Below are 12,607 nucleotides of genomic sequence, written 5' to 3'. Positions count from 1 at the left end.
TCTCATCAAACCTGGTGCACCAAGAACCTTTGCGAAGCACAAGAACTGGTCACAGAACATTTCAAGTTCTTGGTAACTGGACCTAAGAGTTGGATTAACCTTTTTTTGCAGAACATAAACATAAAATTGACTGTTTTGTTTTATGTTCACAGCGATTAGAGGTAATGAGAGAACACACTCATGAATCCAGTGTCTTCCACTGTCGTTGGCATTAGGCTGTTTATGTAGCATTTGATTTTTAACTAAATATTTATACCTGTATTTCATTTATTTTGAAGTATGTTGGTCCTGTTTACAACTATGATTTTCATGTTCCAAAGCATTTTTTTTTATGTTCCATCTTATAGTAATTAACAAAATTGTTGACTACAAAACTAGAGTCAAGATTGCTTTGCATTTAATTTATACTTTGAAATTTGTATAGTAAAATGCAATAAATTAGTTGTGATGTACAGAAGATAAACATTAGCAAGCTCAAGAATATGTTTAACTCTTAATGTATAATAGCAAAGGTTAGTTATAAAGACTAGATGACGTCAATTTAGGGTCTTAAATTGCAAAATAAAATCTGCAAATTGTTTGTCGAATGGTTTTATTTTTATATCACTTTGCAAGAGCTACTTTCAAACTAAGTGTTTTGTGTTCTACAACTACATTTCCTGTGGACTCAGAATTTAGTTTTGTTTCAAAATTATGCTAAGAATATATTAAATAAATTAACTTTAATATATTTTACACTATAATTAATATATGGTATAGAATACAGACTTCAATGGTTTGGAAGACAAAAGTATTTGGAAATGTCCAAGTTAAAAAAAAAAAAGTGATTATATCACAAAAGACAAAGTAAAAAGACAGAATTTCAGTTTTGGGTTAACAAAATATTGGTATATTTGACAAACTGTTAAATTATGGAAAATATTTTGATGGAAATTCTGAAGACAAAAAAAACCCAAAATGTCCTGGTAACTTTTTGCTTGGATATTTTCAGGTTTTCTTTTACAGAATTTTCGTCAGAAGTTTCCCGTAATTTAACAGTATTTTAGTTCAAAATTTTCCGTTAAAAAAATGGAAAATATACTGGTAGTTTTCTGCCAGTACATTTTCCATTTTTTTATGGAATTTCCAGCTGAATTTTTTCTGTAATTTAACAGGTTTTTTTCCATAATTTAACAGTTTTCTGTGTTTAAAATGTAACATATAAAAGCTGTTAAATTATGGGAAAAAAATCTGTTAAATTCCAGAAAAAATTCTGCTGGAAATTCCACAAAAAAAATAGAAAATGTACTGGCAGAAAATTACCAGGACATTTTCCTGTTTTTTGCGGAATTTTTTTTACTGTGTAATTTCTTTTTATTTATTTAGCATGAAGAGATTAACAATAGATTTCTGTCTGACCAATTTGTTGCGTTAGTCGTCTTCCGTACCTGCTGCAGTATAAATGTAGGTCAAATTTTTTTTCTTTCGATTTTTACTCTAAAGGAATTTTTCTACTACGTGTATTACCAGAAAGGAGCAGAAAAAAATTCAGCCCATTATGTCTAACGGTTTTTGAGATTTTGTTACGTTAGTGTACCTTGCCACAAACCCACCTGTGAATAGAAAAAGATTGGGTCTTTGAAAGCTGATTACTCAAAAATTAAATCAATTTGACACTTATTTGTAATGACATTCTTTAAATAAATATAAATCATATTGTAATGCACAAAATGCTTAGTATAAGTAGCTTTATAATGAAGATTTTTTTAAAAATGTCATTTTGTAAAATAAAACAAATATCAATATTGACCGTAACAGCAGACATGGCATTTTTGGGATTCCATGTGTTGAATCTAAGCCCCAAAAGCTACATTCCTCAGCCTGTTACAGGCTCGTCAAATAAAGATTTATTAGGCCGTGGAAATACTTCCAAAGCCAATTTGACCGACGGGGGAAAAAAATGTGAAAATAGACACAAAAAAAATGATTTTTTTTTTTTGACCAGTCACCAAATTAGTATTTTTCATCAGATTTCAATAAAACATTTATACTACAGGTAAACGAGGCTGCTGAATTACAAACATAAACATCCATTTTTGGCAATCCTCAATAGTTTCCATGATATTGCTGGTAGGGTTTTTTTTGTTTGTTTTTTTAATGTCCACCTTCTGGATAAAGAGCAGAACTCCTTTAACCTGTGTGGCTTATTAGCAGCAGCTCTGTGATTCACAATCTGGACCTTTTTACTGTTGAGCAGCGACTTATCCCCCCCATCATTACTAACCTTTTCTAATCAATGAGCACCCTGGGCAGTGATTACAAAGGAAACTTTATCATTCAGCTCCTGCGTAACACTGTTAAGAGGTATTTAAATTCACATCCTGCGCATTGAGAGCCATCCGGTGACATTGAATGTCCCCTATTATGACACTTACAGAGCAATAATGTGCTCGCCTCTCACTTCAGAGCATATTACAGAAGGGTGAAAGAAATAGGAGTTTAACCGTGTGAAATATTTATTCTCTTTGCCTTAAACACTCCTCTCCTATCTCTACCCCGGCGGTGCCTGAGACCCCATTTTTAAACTCGCAGGGGGATAGATAAAGGATCAGATATGTGTTAGACAACACTCTGCAGGGCCCGCCTCTTGGAAAAGGGAGGTATGACCACTGTATGTGAAGCCCACAGCGCCATCAGGTTTTCAAACGAGGTACTGCGAGCATTTCACAGACTCCCATCACTCTTAATTCAGCCTCAGTTAGGAATTTGATTTTAATTTCGTGTTTAAATCTGCTTATCGGTACTTTCCAGAGATAAGGCGGGGTAATTTGTTGCAATTTACCCCCTTTTTTGGAGTTAAAAATGCAGAAATTAGCGTTAAGATAAATAAATAATAGCAAAGTAGCGGTTCCCTCACAGGCTCGCGCTCCATCAGTTCAAACCGCACACAGTCACGCGCACAGAGAGACACACTTTGAGTTGGATCCCGGGTAAGGAGTGCGTTCCGCTGATCATCTCCAACCCTCCTTTCCAAGCAGGCGGATTGCTTCTGCCTCTGACGACAGCCAGTCACACATACACACACCGACGCACACACACACACGTAGCGCTGCTCAGGGCGGAGTGGCTGAGGAGAGACCGCATCAAGGAGCCGCGTACCCGCCTGCTTACAGAGGAGTCGCGCGTGGGAGTCGTTAACCGTCTCTACTTGCCATCTCCATTTCTGCCTTTTTATTCCCGGCACCCTATCGGACGAGTTTGGTGCTCTCAAGGAGGGAGTCCCATCACCACCGAGACAGAGGACCGAGGCTTGTGGTTTTTTTCTCTGTCTCTCTCTCCCTTTCTTTTTCTTTTTTTTTCTTTTTGTGTGTGTGTTTTTTGGAGGAAAAAGATTATTTTCGTCTGAAACATACATTAGAGCTGCGGTCGCTGTGGAGAATTTCACTGGAAATCAGGCGGTGTGCGTTTCCCCTCGGTTTGTTTCGTGAAAGCCGTCTTTTAAAGGCGGGAGGGAATGGACTTGAGATAGTGCGTCTCAATTTGAGTGCTGGTGGCTGGGAGTTGCCGTCTCGGAGAGATGCGAAAGCATGCTTGGAAGCTGTGAGCGCTACCGCAGGTGAGTATCTGTAAACGATAATGATGAATTGTGTAGGCTTCTAAAAGTCCCTGTTTTGTATTTGGAGTAATGTCTCCGTAGGTGAGCGTTTCTGTGTCTGCGTTTCTGTCAATGCGGTTTAATGTGGCGCGCGGCCAAAGACATAGGTATGGCAAGACATGGATATACATAATGCAGCCAAATCTGTTCGGAGGGAAATATCTGTCAGTGTGAGGGAAAGAGGCTTTCTTAAAAACCCCGAACTCACTGTAATGTTAGATATGGGCCAAAAATAAATAAATAAATAAATAAATATGAAAAATAAGGCTGTACCTCCGACGGTCAGAGCAGAATCTGTACTGTAGACAGGACAGAGAAACAGACCAGCAGAAAATAAGGACTTAGGCGCGTCCTCTGCAGGTATAAACATTAATCAACACTGATTTCTATTCTTTATTTTTACATTTATGATTAATACATATTTTTACTGCTTATCGTGTTCCTCCCCCCTCCCTCTCCTATCCACCATACTGTCCATGTCTGTAAGGTGAAGAAGGCTTAAACCATTCATCAAATTTAATTGTCCCGCGATTGAGACTGGGTGAGTGTGTGTGAAGGAAACAGAATGTAGACCCTGCCTTTCTGTTTGGTGTGTGTGTGTTTATGTGTGGGTGGGTGAAATAGGTGGAGAGTTGCAATTACAAAACGTTACCTTAAYCTATCCCTTATTTGCCAGCGTTTTGACTTTGCTGAGATAACATTTTGTCTTCGTGTGCAATTCGTGAACCACCCGTGAATGCCATTTTTTAATGCATCTGCAAAAGATGGCTATCTCTTAAATGGGCAGCTGAGAGGAAGAAGAAAAAAAGAGAAAAAGCAAGCAGGATTCTGCAGATATGCAGGGTTTTTTTTTCTGTTTTCTCCCCCCATCTCTCTCTCTTTCTCTCCATCTCTCTCTCTCTCTCCTGAATTAACTTGGGACTCTTTGTTTTGAACGGGATGACAGTCAGCAGGGGTCTATATATAGCTTCGGCTGCGACAATATGGGACACAGGAAGAAACTTGCGCGTTTATGGTTTATGGTTGCACACACTCCGTCTGTCTGTTGTTTGTTATTCAAGGCAGCGTTTGGCAGAAGTAAGAAAAATATTATACCAGTGGCTCCTGATAATTCTCATTTTCACTTTGCCTTTTCTGAGTGTATGTTATGCGTAAAAGAAAGGGAGAGGGGAAAAAAGTCTACAATGCACACAAAACCCTGTGCAGGCTGTGCCTGCGGTTATTCATAAAGCTTTATATGTTATAAATAACTGGAGGGAGCGGACGGGTAGATAGAGGAGCAGTAGCAGCAGCCTCTCCTGCTTTATCAGAACCCACAATCCAATATGATAGATAGATAATACACTTTGAGGTATCACATGGAGACAGGGGCCAGGGTGTGGCACACTCCTCATTCCCCCCATCCAGCCCTTAGTGATGACCATAAAAGTGACTGTTTTGTGCTGTGTTTGTGTTTACCAGACCTGTAGCGACTTTCAAATGACCCCATCAAACTGATTGTTTCCTTTAATCTGCTCACGCCACCCGGCTCCGAAGTTTTCTCCTGGATTTCCTCAACAACTGGCGGGCTCTGCCTTAGTTAATCATGGCCGTTTTGCTATAGCAGAGAGGGCCGAGCGTGCGTTGCGATGGGCCCTCTGGGTGCCTTCGTTAAATTAATGTGCTGTAGCTGACCTTGGCTATCTAGTGCCATCAATAGGATTCACCTTTTTGCCCCGCGGTGGGGGAGGAGGGGGGTGGCATATTGCAAAGACCTGTCTTATCCTACAGTGTTACCCCGCTGTCGACATCCCGTATTGAATTACGGCACCCGTTGATCAATGCTCGCAATAACCCCGAACCTCTTGCGTAGCGGGCGGTTTAATGCAGGAGCATCAGATATCCCAGGAAAAGAATCATGCTCCTTGCAACGCGGTTCATGGAGGTATGCTTAGATATTAGTGTATTAGTAATCCAATCATATACAGACAGAACGGAGAAGAAAAACAATGAGAGCAGCCTCAGAGTGCGCGCTGCATTAATAATTCATGGAAGAAATCAGCTTGAGCGTAGATTTGACAGCAGACCGGAGCAGGCGAGACAGAGTGGGTGGCGGCGGTGCGGACGGTAACGTTAGAGCACGGTGACTGATCACAGCCTCGTTTTTTGTTTTTTTTCCTCTCTCGCTGCCACACAAAATGACCAGCAGTGTTATTAGCGAGTGGGCTAATGCCGGCTTATGACGTGTTCTCATGTCTCCTGGAGACGCTCTCATCTGGGGGTGCAAAGCTGACACCTACTGCAGCGACAAGGTGTTTATTAGCTCCCAGTTGTGAGACCACTCTACCTACATGATGTTACGGTGACATGGAGCTGCTAGTTCTCACACGGGACACCAATTATGTTGTTTTTTCTTTTTAAACTAGGAGTCTGATGCCATTCCGCTTGATGCCATAGCGTCTCAGTTCGACAATGCCCTAGGCTGGGTGGCATCTGCATGTAAGGCCCTGCTAAGGGATCACAGTGGCTGTTTGAAGTGAGGGAGAGGGAAGATCTTGTTTGTCCTTGGTGGATGTCAGCTGAATTAAAGGAGGAAGGATGGTTGTGATTGTTGTAAAAAAAAAAAAAAAAGACATCTGAGATTTACGGTTCTTCTTTTTTGCGGTTTCAGCAGTGCTTTTCCTTTTAGAGGCGTCAACAAGTCCTGGAAAGCATCTGTCCTAAACGTAATGCAACCTGAGTACCCTGTTATGGCTTGCTGTCATAAAGCAAGTGGCTCTGCATACGACTTGTGTTTATGTTTATCTTATATCTATGTAATACAATTAGGATTTGGATTTTGCTTAATTATGCTCCACTAAATCCAGTTATACACTGAAATGCAGTATGATTTTGCTGTTATACTGTCAACAGTAATGATAAGACCAAGCCAGTGGCAAAACATTATGCTGTTGTTTCAGACTAAACGGATGTCATTATCTGTCTATGCCAACAGAACCCAATCAAAACGGTGGTCCTGTGGTAAGGTGGCACCCCAGCAGCCTGTATGTCCTTCACTTGGCCTTTGGTACTGTCATGGTGGCTCTCAATGAATCATCAGAAATCAATTGCTTGATTAAAATTTCACTGTCCTTAATCCTTTAATGTCGAGCACTTTTGCATAAGTGATTTATACCAATTCAGATTATGGTTGCAACATTTATACTGAACCAGAAAACAGCACTTGATACATTCAGGAACTGTATTTTTAGCTGGAGTTAAGACGTACCTCAATGTTTTCTCAACTGAACAATGTCCAAGTTACTACGTAATGTTTACTCCGCTTTTGGTGAACCACCAGCAGACTGACAACTGGTAGACTCAAGGAAACATGTTCTGCATTTACAACAATGGTGTTCAGCACAGAAAACCATGACAAACTGTAACACTAATTTCTTATGGAGGGGGTGATGGGAGGAGGATTAGTGTTGTCTGGCTACCTGTCAAAGACAATAAAAAAAAACAGCTGCATTTATTTTGAGTGACTCTCAACACAGCTTCGACTGTGCTCAGAATCTTCTTAAGTTGATGCTAAATGCCATTAATGACATCCTGCAGAGTGCTTTGAATTCCACAGACCACTTTAAAAGCACATTTAGAATAATATATATGCCTAAGACAATGTCCAGGAGTACAGTGGTTGGCTCTCAGGAGTGCGTGTCCTTGCATCTCTTATTTTGGTTGAGTCAACAAAAGCTTGCTTTCTCGTAGACATAGCAGCAAAGTTCCTAGACTGCAACAACAGCTGCCTTTTCATCCACATAACTCCTCTCACATTCGCTGGTAAACATTGTGATTTCTGCACTAGATCCAGCAATAAGTGAGAAAGAGAAGAGGATTAGTGCACGTGAACGCTATCACTACAGCATCTCTGGGAGGTGTTGATTAGCGGAATAAGACAGAAACAGCCTCTTCCTGTCAGCGTTGCAGCAGTGTCGTGCCCTCTCACTTGGACATTAAGTAATTCTGCTGCAGAGACATGTTTATCACTCCAGATATGCTGTGCGGAACGGCTGCAGCTCAGTCGACGGAGTGGGCGTCCTTCAACTGGAAGGCTGTTTCTTTGATGCACAAGTCACCCAGTCCTCATGTCAAAGCATCCTCTGTAGTCAAAGATACTGAACCCTCTCATTACCTCCCAATGTTTTCATCACTGAAATCATAGTCGTATTCTGAAAAAGACAAGGTTGCCCCCTAATCATACAAATTTCTGTATCTGTTTTGCATCAAATCTTGACAGGTCTGTTGCGTTTGCAAGTATTCAATCAGCTCTTGTTTTCAGCTGAATGCAAGGATTTAGCTTCCGCCGTTTGTAGTTCTTTAAAAGATGTATCATCTTAAAAAGCTACAGGACAAGCCAATGGGTCAGGGGTTGGGCAAATGTTACTGTGCTGACAGAGGGCTTTTGCTTCTTCCAGGCGAACGCATTTGTATTCACTGCATGCGGGACAAGCGAGTGTCTATTCTGGCACTTTTGTTGCCAGGAAGACTCACTCGTCCATCTTTTAAGTGACTGAGTTAATGTCACCCTGCTAATCTGCTAGAGGGGGCTGCGAATCATATCGACTGATTCATTCGAAGCCATTTGACTGGCAGCTTTGAAAGGGTGACTGGAGCCGGAGCGCTTCAGTGGAAGTCACCCAAGTTAGCATTGCCCAGGCTAAAACACATTCTGTACTTTCGGTCGTTTGCAGCTTGTTGCCCATATGTTGTACAGACGGTACAGTATGTGGACATAACTAAGGAAGTTTCTAGGTTACATTGAGGGTCCTTTTTTCTTTCCCAGACAAAGACGGTTATTGCTTTATTTGATTTATGTGCGAGTATTATTATTATTATTATCTATTTTCTGTTTGAGAAGAGACTGCAGGAATTGCTGTGCAGTAAGACAGGGTTGTGTGGCAAATATCACAACACGCTGCCATCGCCTCTGCTGAACTCATCATGTCGAACGACTCTATTCAGAAGTGATTGTAAACACAACGGTGGGACAGAAACAGCTCCACTTACGCACCCCCACTCGAATGGAGCATATGATCTTTTTCCATAAGTGGGAGCAAGAATTCAGTTCGAGCACCACCCCGCTGCTGTAATGGCGGCTAAAATACCCCACTGAGAATCAGAATTCACAAAGTTCAGCGTTTAGGTGAAGTGCAAGTGCTCTCGGCTCCCTTTCCTCCGTCTAGTGGGCTAACTAGGGGCTCTGGAGGTGAAGTTGTGTTTTATGGTAAATCTGCTGGCGGTGTGTTTCAGGTGAGTTTCAGTGACTGAAAGCATTCATAATTAATGAGTTCTTGGCTCCTATGTAAATTGTCGGATTGTGTTGACACATGGCTCATGGAAACGAGATGAGATGCAGCAGTATTTGGGAGGAAACTAAGAATGTTGTTTTTTCTTTACACAAATAGAAACAGTATAATATATACTAATGTTTTTATATTAACATCCTACTGACAGACATTTGAAACAGTTACACAGCACAAGTTTGACCTTTGGGCTTCATACCTTTTTGTTTTGTTGTTGTTTTTTTAAAAGACAAAGCTGTTTTCCACTGGTGCATTTTGGCTGAAGTATGCAGTTTTATTACGCAGCCGGAATTTAATCAAGTCATTTTTGGGTTCCACGTTGAAAAATCCCTGAAAATAAAAAAAAAAAGTTTTGAGTTTCGCCTTAATCTAAACCATTCAATCCAATATGACAGCAGCATGTTTGAAACATAGCAGCAGCTCCACTGAAAATACACCCTTCTTGTCTTTCTCACAAATAGAAATAATGTTTCATGCACCTAAAATCATGATATAATTATACATATGTAGGTTTGTCACAATAATACATTTTGCTAGACAATAAATTCATCCAGAAATTATTGCGATAAACGATAATATTGTTGTTTTGAGACCATTTTCACTAAATTTTGAGGTAATGGTGTAATAATGCAAAAACACATTTTCAAAGATCAATAAACTTTCAATTCTGAAATATAACAAAAAAGAAACAAATTAAATGAACTGTAAAGTTTCTGTAGACAAAATTGTCCTTCAAAATAAGGGCTAGTTTAGACCAAATCACCAGACTGAAGACTTTTGTCATCCAGTTTTTGTAGAGAGAAAAGAGAAAAATGATGAATCATGCAAATAGAAATTAAGCTTGTTTTAATTTATTATATGATTAATTGATTTATTGCTTATTGCGACAGGTCTATGCACGAGTATTTGATATTTTGGTCTGGTGATAGTGAAACTCAGTCATAGCTGCTGCGTTTAGTGGTAATCGGATTTTACAAAGCAAAATTTTACAAAAATTAGCGTCATTAGGGGTTAACGGTTCCCTTCTTCAAAATAAAAGTCTCAAACATACTCAGAGGATAACAAGAATAAATCACTTATGTTCATACATAAAAACAGCTTCACCATATGAAGTCACATATTGTTAGCAGAACGACAGCCCTTAATAAAACAGACTTCTGAAAATAAATGTGTCATTTTAATTAAGTGAGATCTTGTGCCAGGAGATATTTTTACCATTAAAAGTAAATAATTTATTGGTTTACCTTTTGACTTAATGTAGTTCCCGTTTCTGTTTAATGGTCCTTAAGAAGGTTTAATTAAAAGGCACTAATCCGATTAGAGTTCAGTAAGAACAACATGGACACCCCCTTTCTAAAATGCTGCCAGAACAATAGAAGAGCTATCCACTATGATGCTTCCTCATTGAAGTGTTGTCACATAATTCAAACATTTTATCATGCTTCAGGCCCATTATGCCCTCCATTTCTGTTAGATCAGAGAAGTTGCTTTTCATCCATTCAAAGTCAGCTCCCATTCATCATGTGATTCAAAACAACAGGCTCTTTGCATTGAGGAAAAAAGGGGGAGAGGCTTTTAGTTCCCTAAAAGCTATATTACCCCATCTCTTTGGTCCTCTCCGTCCATCTCTTTCTCTCTCCCTCTCTCCTGGTTTAACTTTCCTAAGAGCTCACTCCTTCTGTCCGCCTGTCTAGCCTGTCTTTTTCCTCTTCTTTCCTCATCCAGCCTTTCTTTCACCCACTCACTGTCAACACAGTAAGAGAAAGAAAGGGGGAGGGAGGAGGGAATTGGAAAAACAGAGCACTGCAACAAAGAACAGCTAATACTGTTGATGGAAGAGAGCGAATGTGCCGGGAGGAAACAAGAGGTCAGATTACAGGTTATCGACCGGACCGGGTGGCATAAACGACGTGTTCGTTTGATGGACCTCCAAAAAGCTGGAATATTCCAACCAAAACTTAGACATGAGTCAGACCTACACTGAAATTTTCAGGAACACGACCTCCTTACTCCTACATTAGTAATCTTTTTAGAATTGATTTCATTGCTAAGCAAAATTCAACGTGTCATTTTATGTTAATTCTATTAGATATGTCTTCCCAGATTATTGGAAAGCAAAAATGCGCCTTGTCTTGACACAAATCAATGAATTATTATCTCAACTAAGTGGTCCAAAAAAAGCACCACCAATTACATTCATTCTTTCAAAATTAGAAATCACAATAAATTAATGTTATAGATGACATTCTAACTATAATAAACAATATAAGATATTTGAGGATGCACCAGTCTGGCTGAGAGGTACTTCTGCTTTTCTTTTCTTTGATTTGATCTGCCGAATCCAGCTTTGACAGACTTAGGGTGCGTTCACACCAGCCCTGTTTAGTCCGTTTTTATCGTACTCTACTTGGTTTGTGAAAAATAGTGAACTCTGGTGGTTGAAGTGAACTCTAGGGAAGAGTGAATGCAAACCAGTCTGCTCTAAAAGCAGGAAGCCGGCTATCGCACAGGGCATTCTGGGTAAATACAACCAAACAAATACTTTAGCCAAAGCTAGCTGGAGAAGTAGCTTGTGGTCTTTTATCACAAACAAGAAAGAAATCCTATAACCACTAGAATTCGATACTGCTACATTTTGGTTTACATTTTGCGAAGACAGAAATTGGGCTTATGTCTTCTTTGGAGGTTTTTGTGTAGTTTACGTCAGTGGTTCTTGGTGCAGGTTTTCAATAGTTTGGGTTGTTTGACAAAGTGCAGCGTGAAAGAGAACCACACCAGCTGAAAATGTTACAAATGTTGCAATTTTGGTCCCAGTTCTTAACCTGGGTTCGATCGAACCGCAGGGGTTTGATGAGTCGGACTCAGGGGTTCGGCGGAGCCTCTGCCGCGGAGGTAAAGACACACTTGTGTAAAGTCGTGRTGACGCSCYGCTTTGCCATCACTTGYTGCAGAGGATCACGTTACATTGCTTAGCTAATCAGTGCTGCGGAGGAGCCCTGATTGAAGGAGTTCCACTCTCAGCATGGATTTGAACTTTTGTCTTTAATTACTCCAGCAAAGCTCAAGGTTTTACCAAATTCTATAGTCTAAATCTGCTCCTTAGTCGCATCTTTTCAGGGTTGCTACTGCCTCTAGTGGTGTGGGGGTGATTACACAGCTAATATAATTACATTACTAAATCAGAATACCGCAAAGTAGTTTGTGTGTCGGGGAGGTCGGGGTGGGGAGGGTGGAATAAGAAGGGTTCGGTGAATGCGCATATGCAACTGGGGGGTTCGGTACCTCAAAAAAGGTTAAGAACCACTGCCAATTCCAACTGAGTTTACCAGACTAGCAGGTGTGGAAACATCCTGAGTTTTTCTAAGCATTGTCAACATAAACAAATGTGCAGAAGGTCGTTGTCACCAGCAGAATGTAGTTGCGAAATAAGAAGTGACCAAAAATGATGAGAGTTCTTAGTTTTTATACATTTAATGATTCAGGAAAGAAAAAAAACCTGATGTCCTGCCAATCAATTTGACTCTTTAGTTAAATTATTGAATGGCTTTCTATATTTATAAAAACATAAAATTGTGATAGGATTTTTAATCTCTTGGTTAATAAGAGTCTAGATGGTTAATCTCAATGCCCATCCATCCATCCATTTTCT

General features: G+C 40.0%; 1 protein-coding gene across 2 annotated transcripts in view; it reads left to right on the top strand.

The window, feature by feature from the left end:
- lingo1a (leucine rich repeat and Ig domain containing 1a) overlaps positions 1-12,607 on the top strand; it is a 164,045-nt gene that overhangs the window by 131,177 nt on the left and 20,261 nt on the right. The window contains exon 1 of one of the 2 annotated variants that reach the window (XM_008411178.2): positions 2,946-3,595. The exons of the other annotated variant lie outside the window; for it this stretch is intronic. The gene's annotated coding sequence lies outside the window, so the exon portion shown is untranslated. Of the gene's footprint in view, positions 1-2,945; positions 3,596-12,607 lie in introns of those variants that run through there. 2 annotated transcript variants of the gene reach the window in all.

This window comes from Poecilia reticulata, linkage group LG6 (genome assembly GCF_000633615.1).
Source record: "Poecilia reticulata strain Guanapo linkage group LG6, Guppy_female_1.0+MT, whole genome shotgun sequence".
NCBI lineage: Eukaryota > Metazoa > Chordata > Actinopteri > Cyprinodontiformes > Poeciliidae > Poecilia > Poecilia reticulata.
This window is presented reverse-complemented; position numbering and strand designations above follow the sequence as displayed.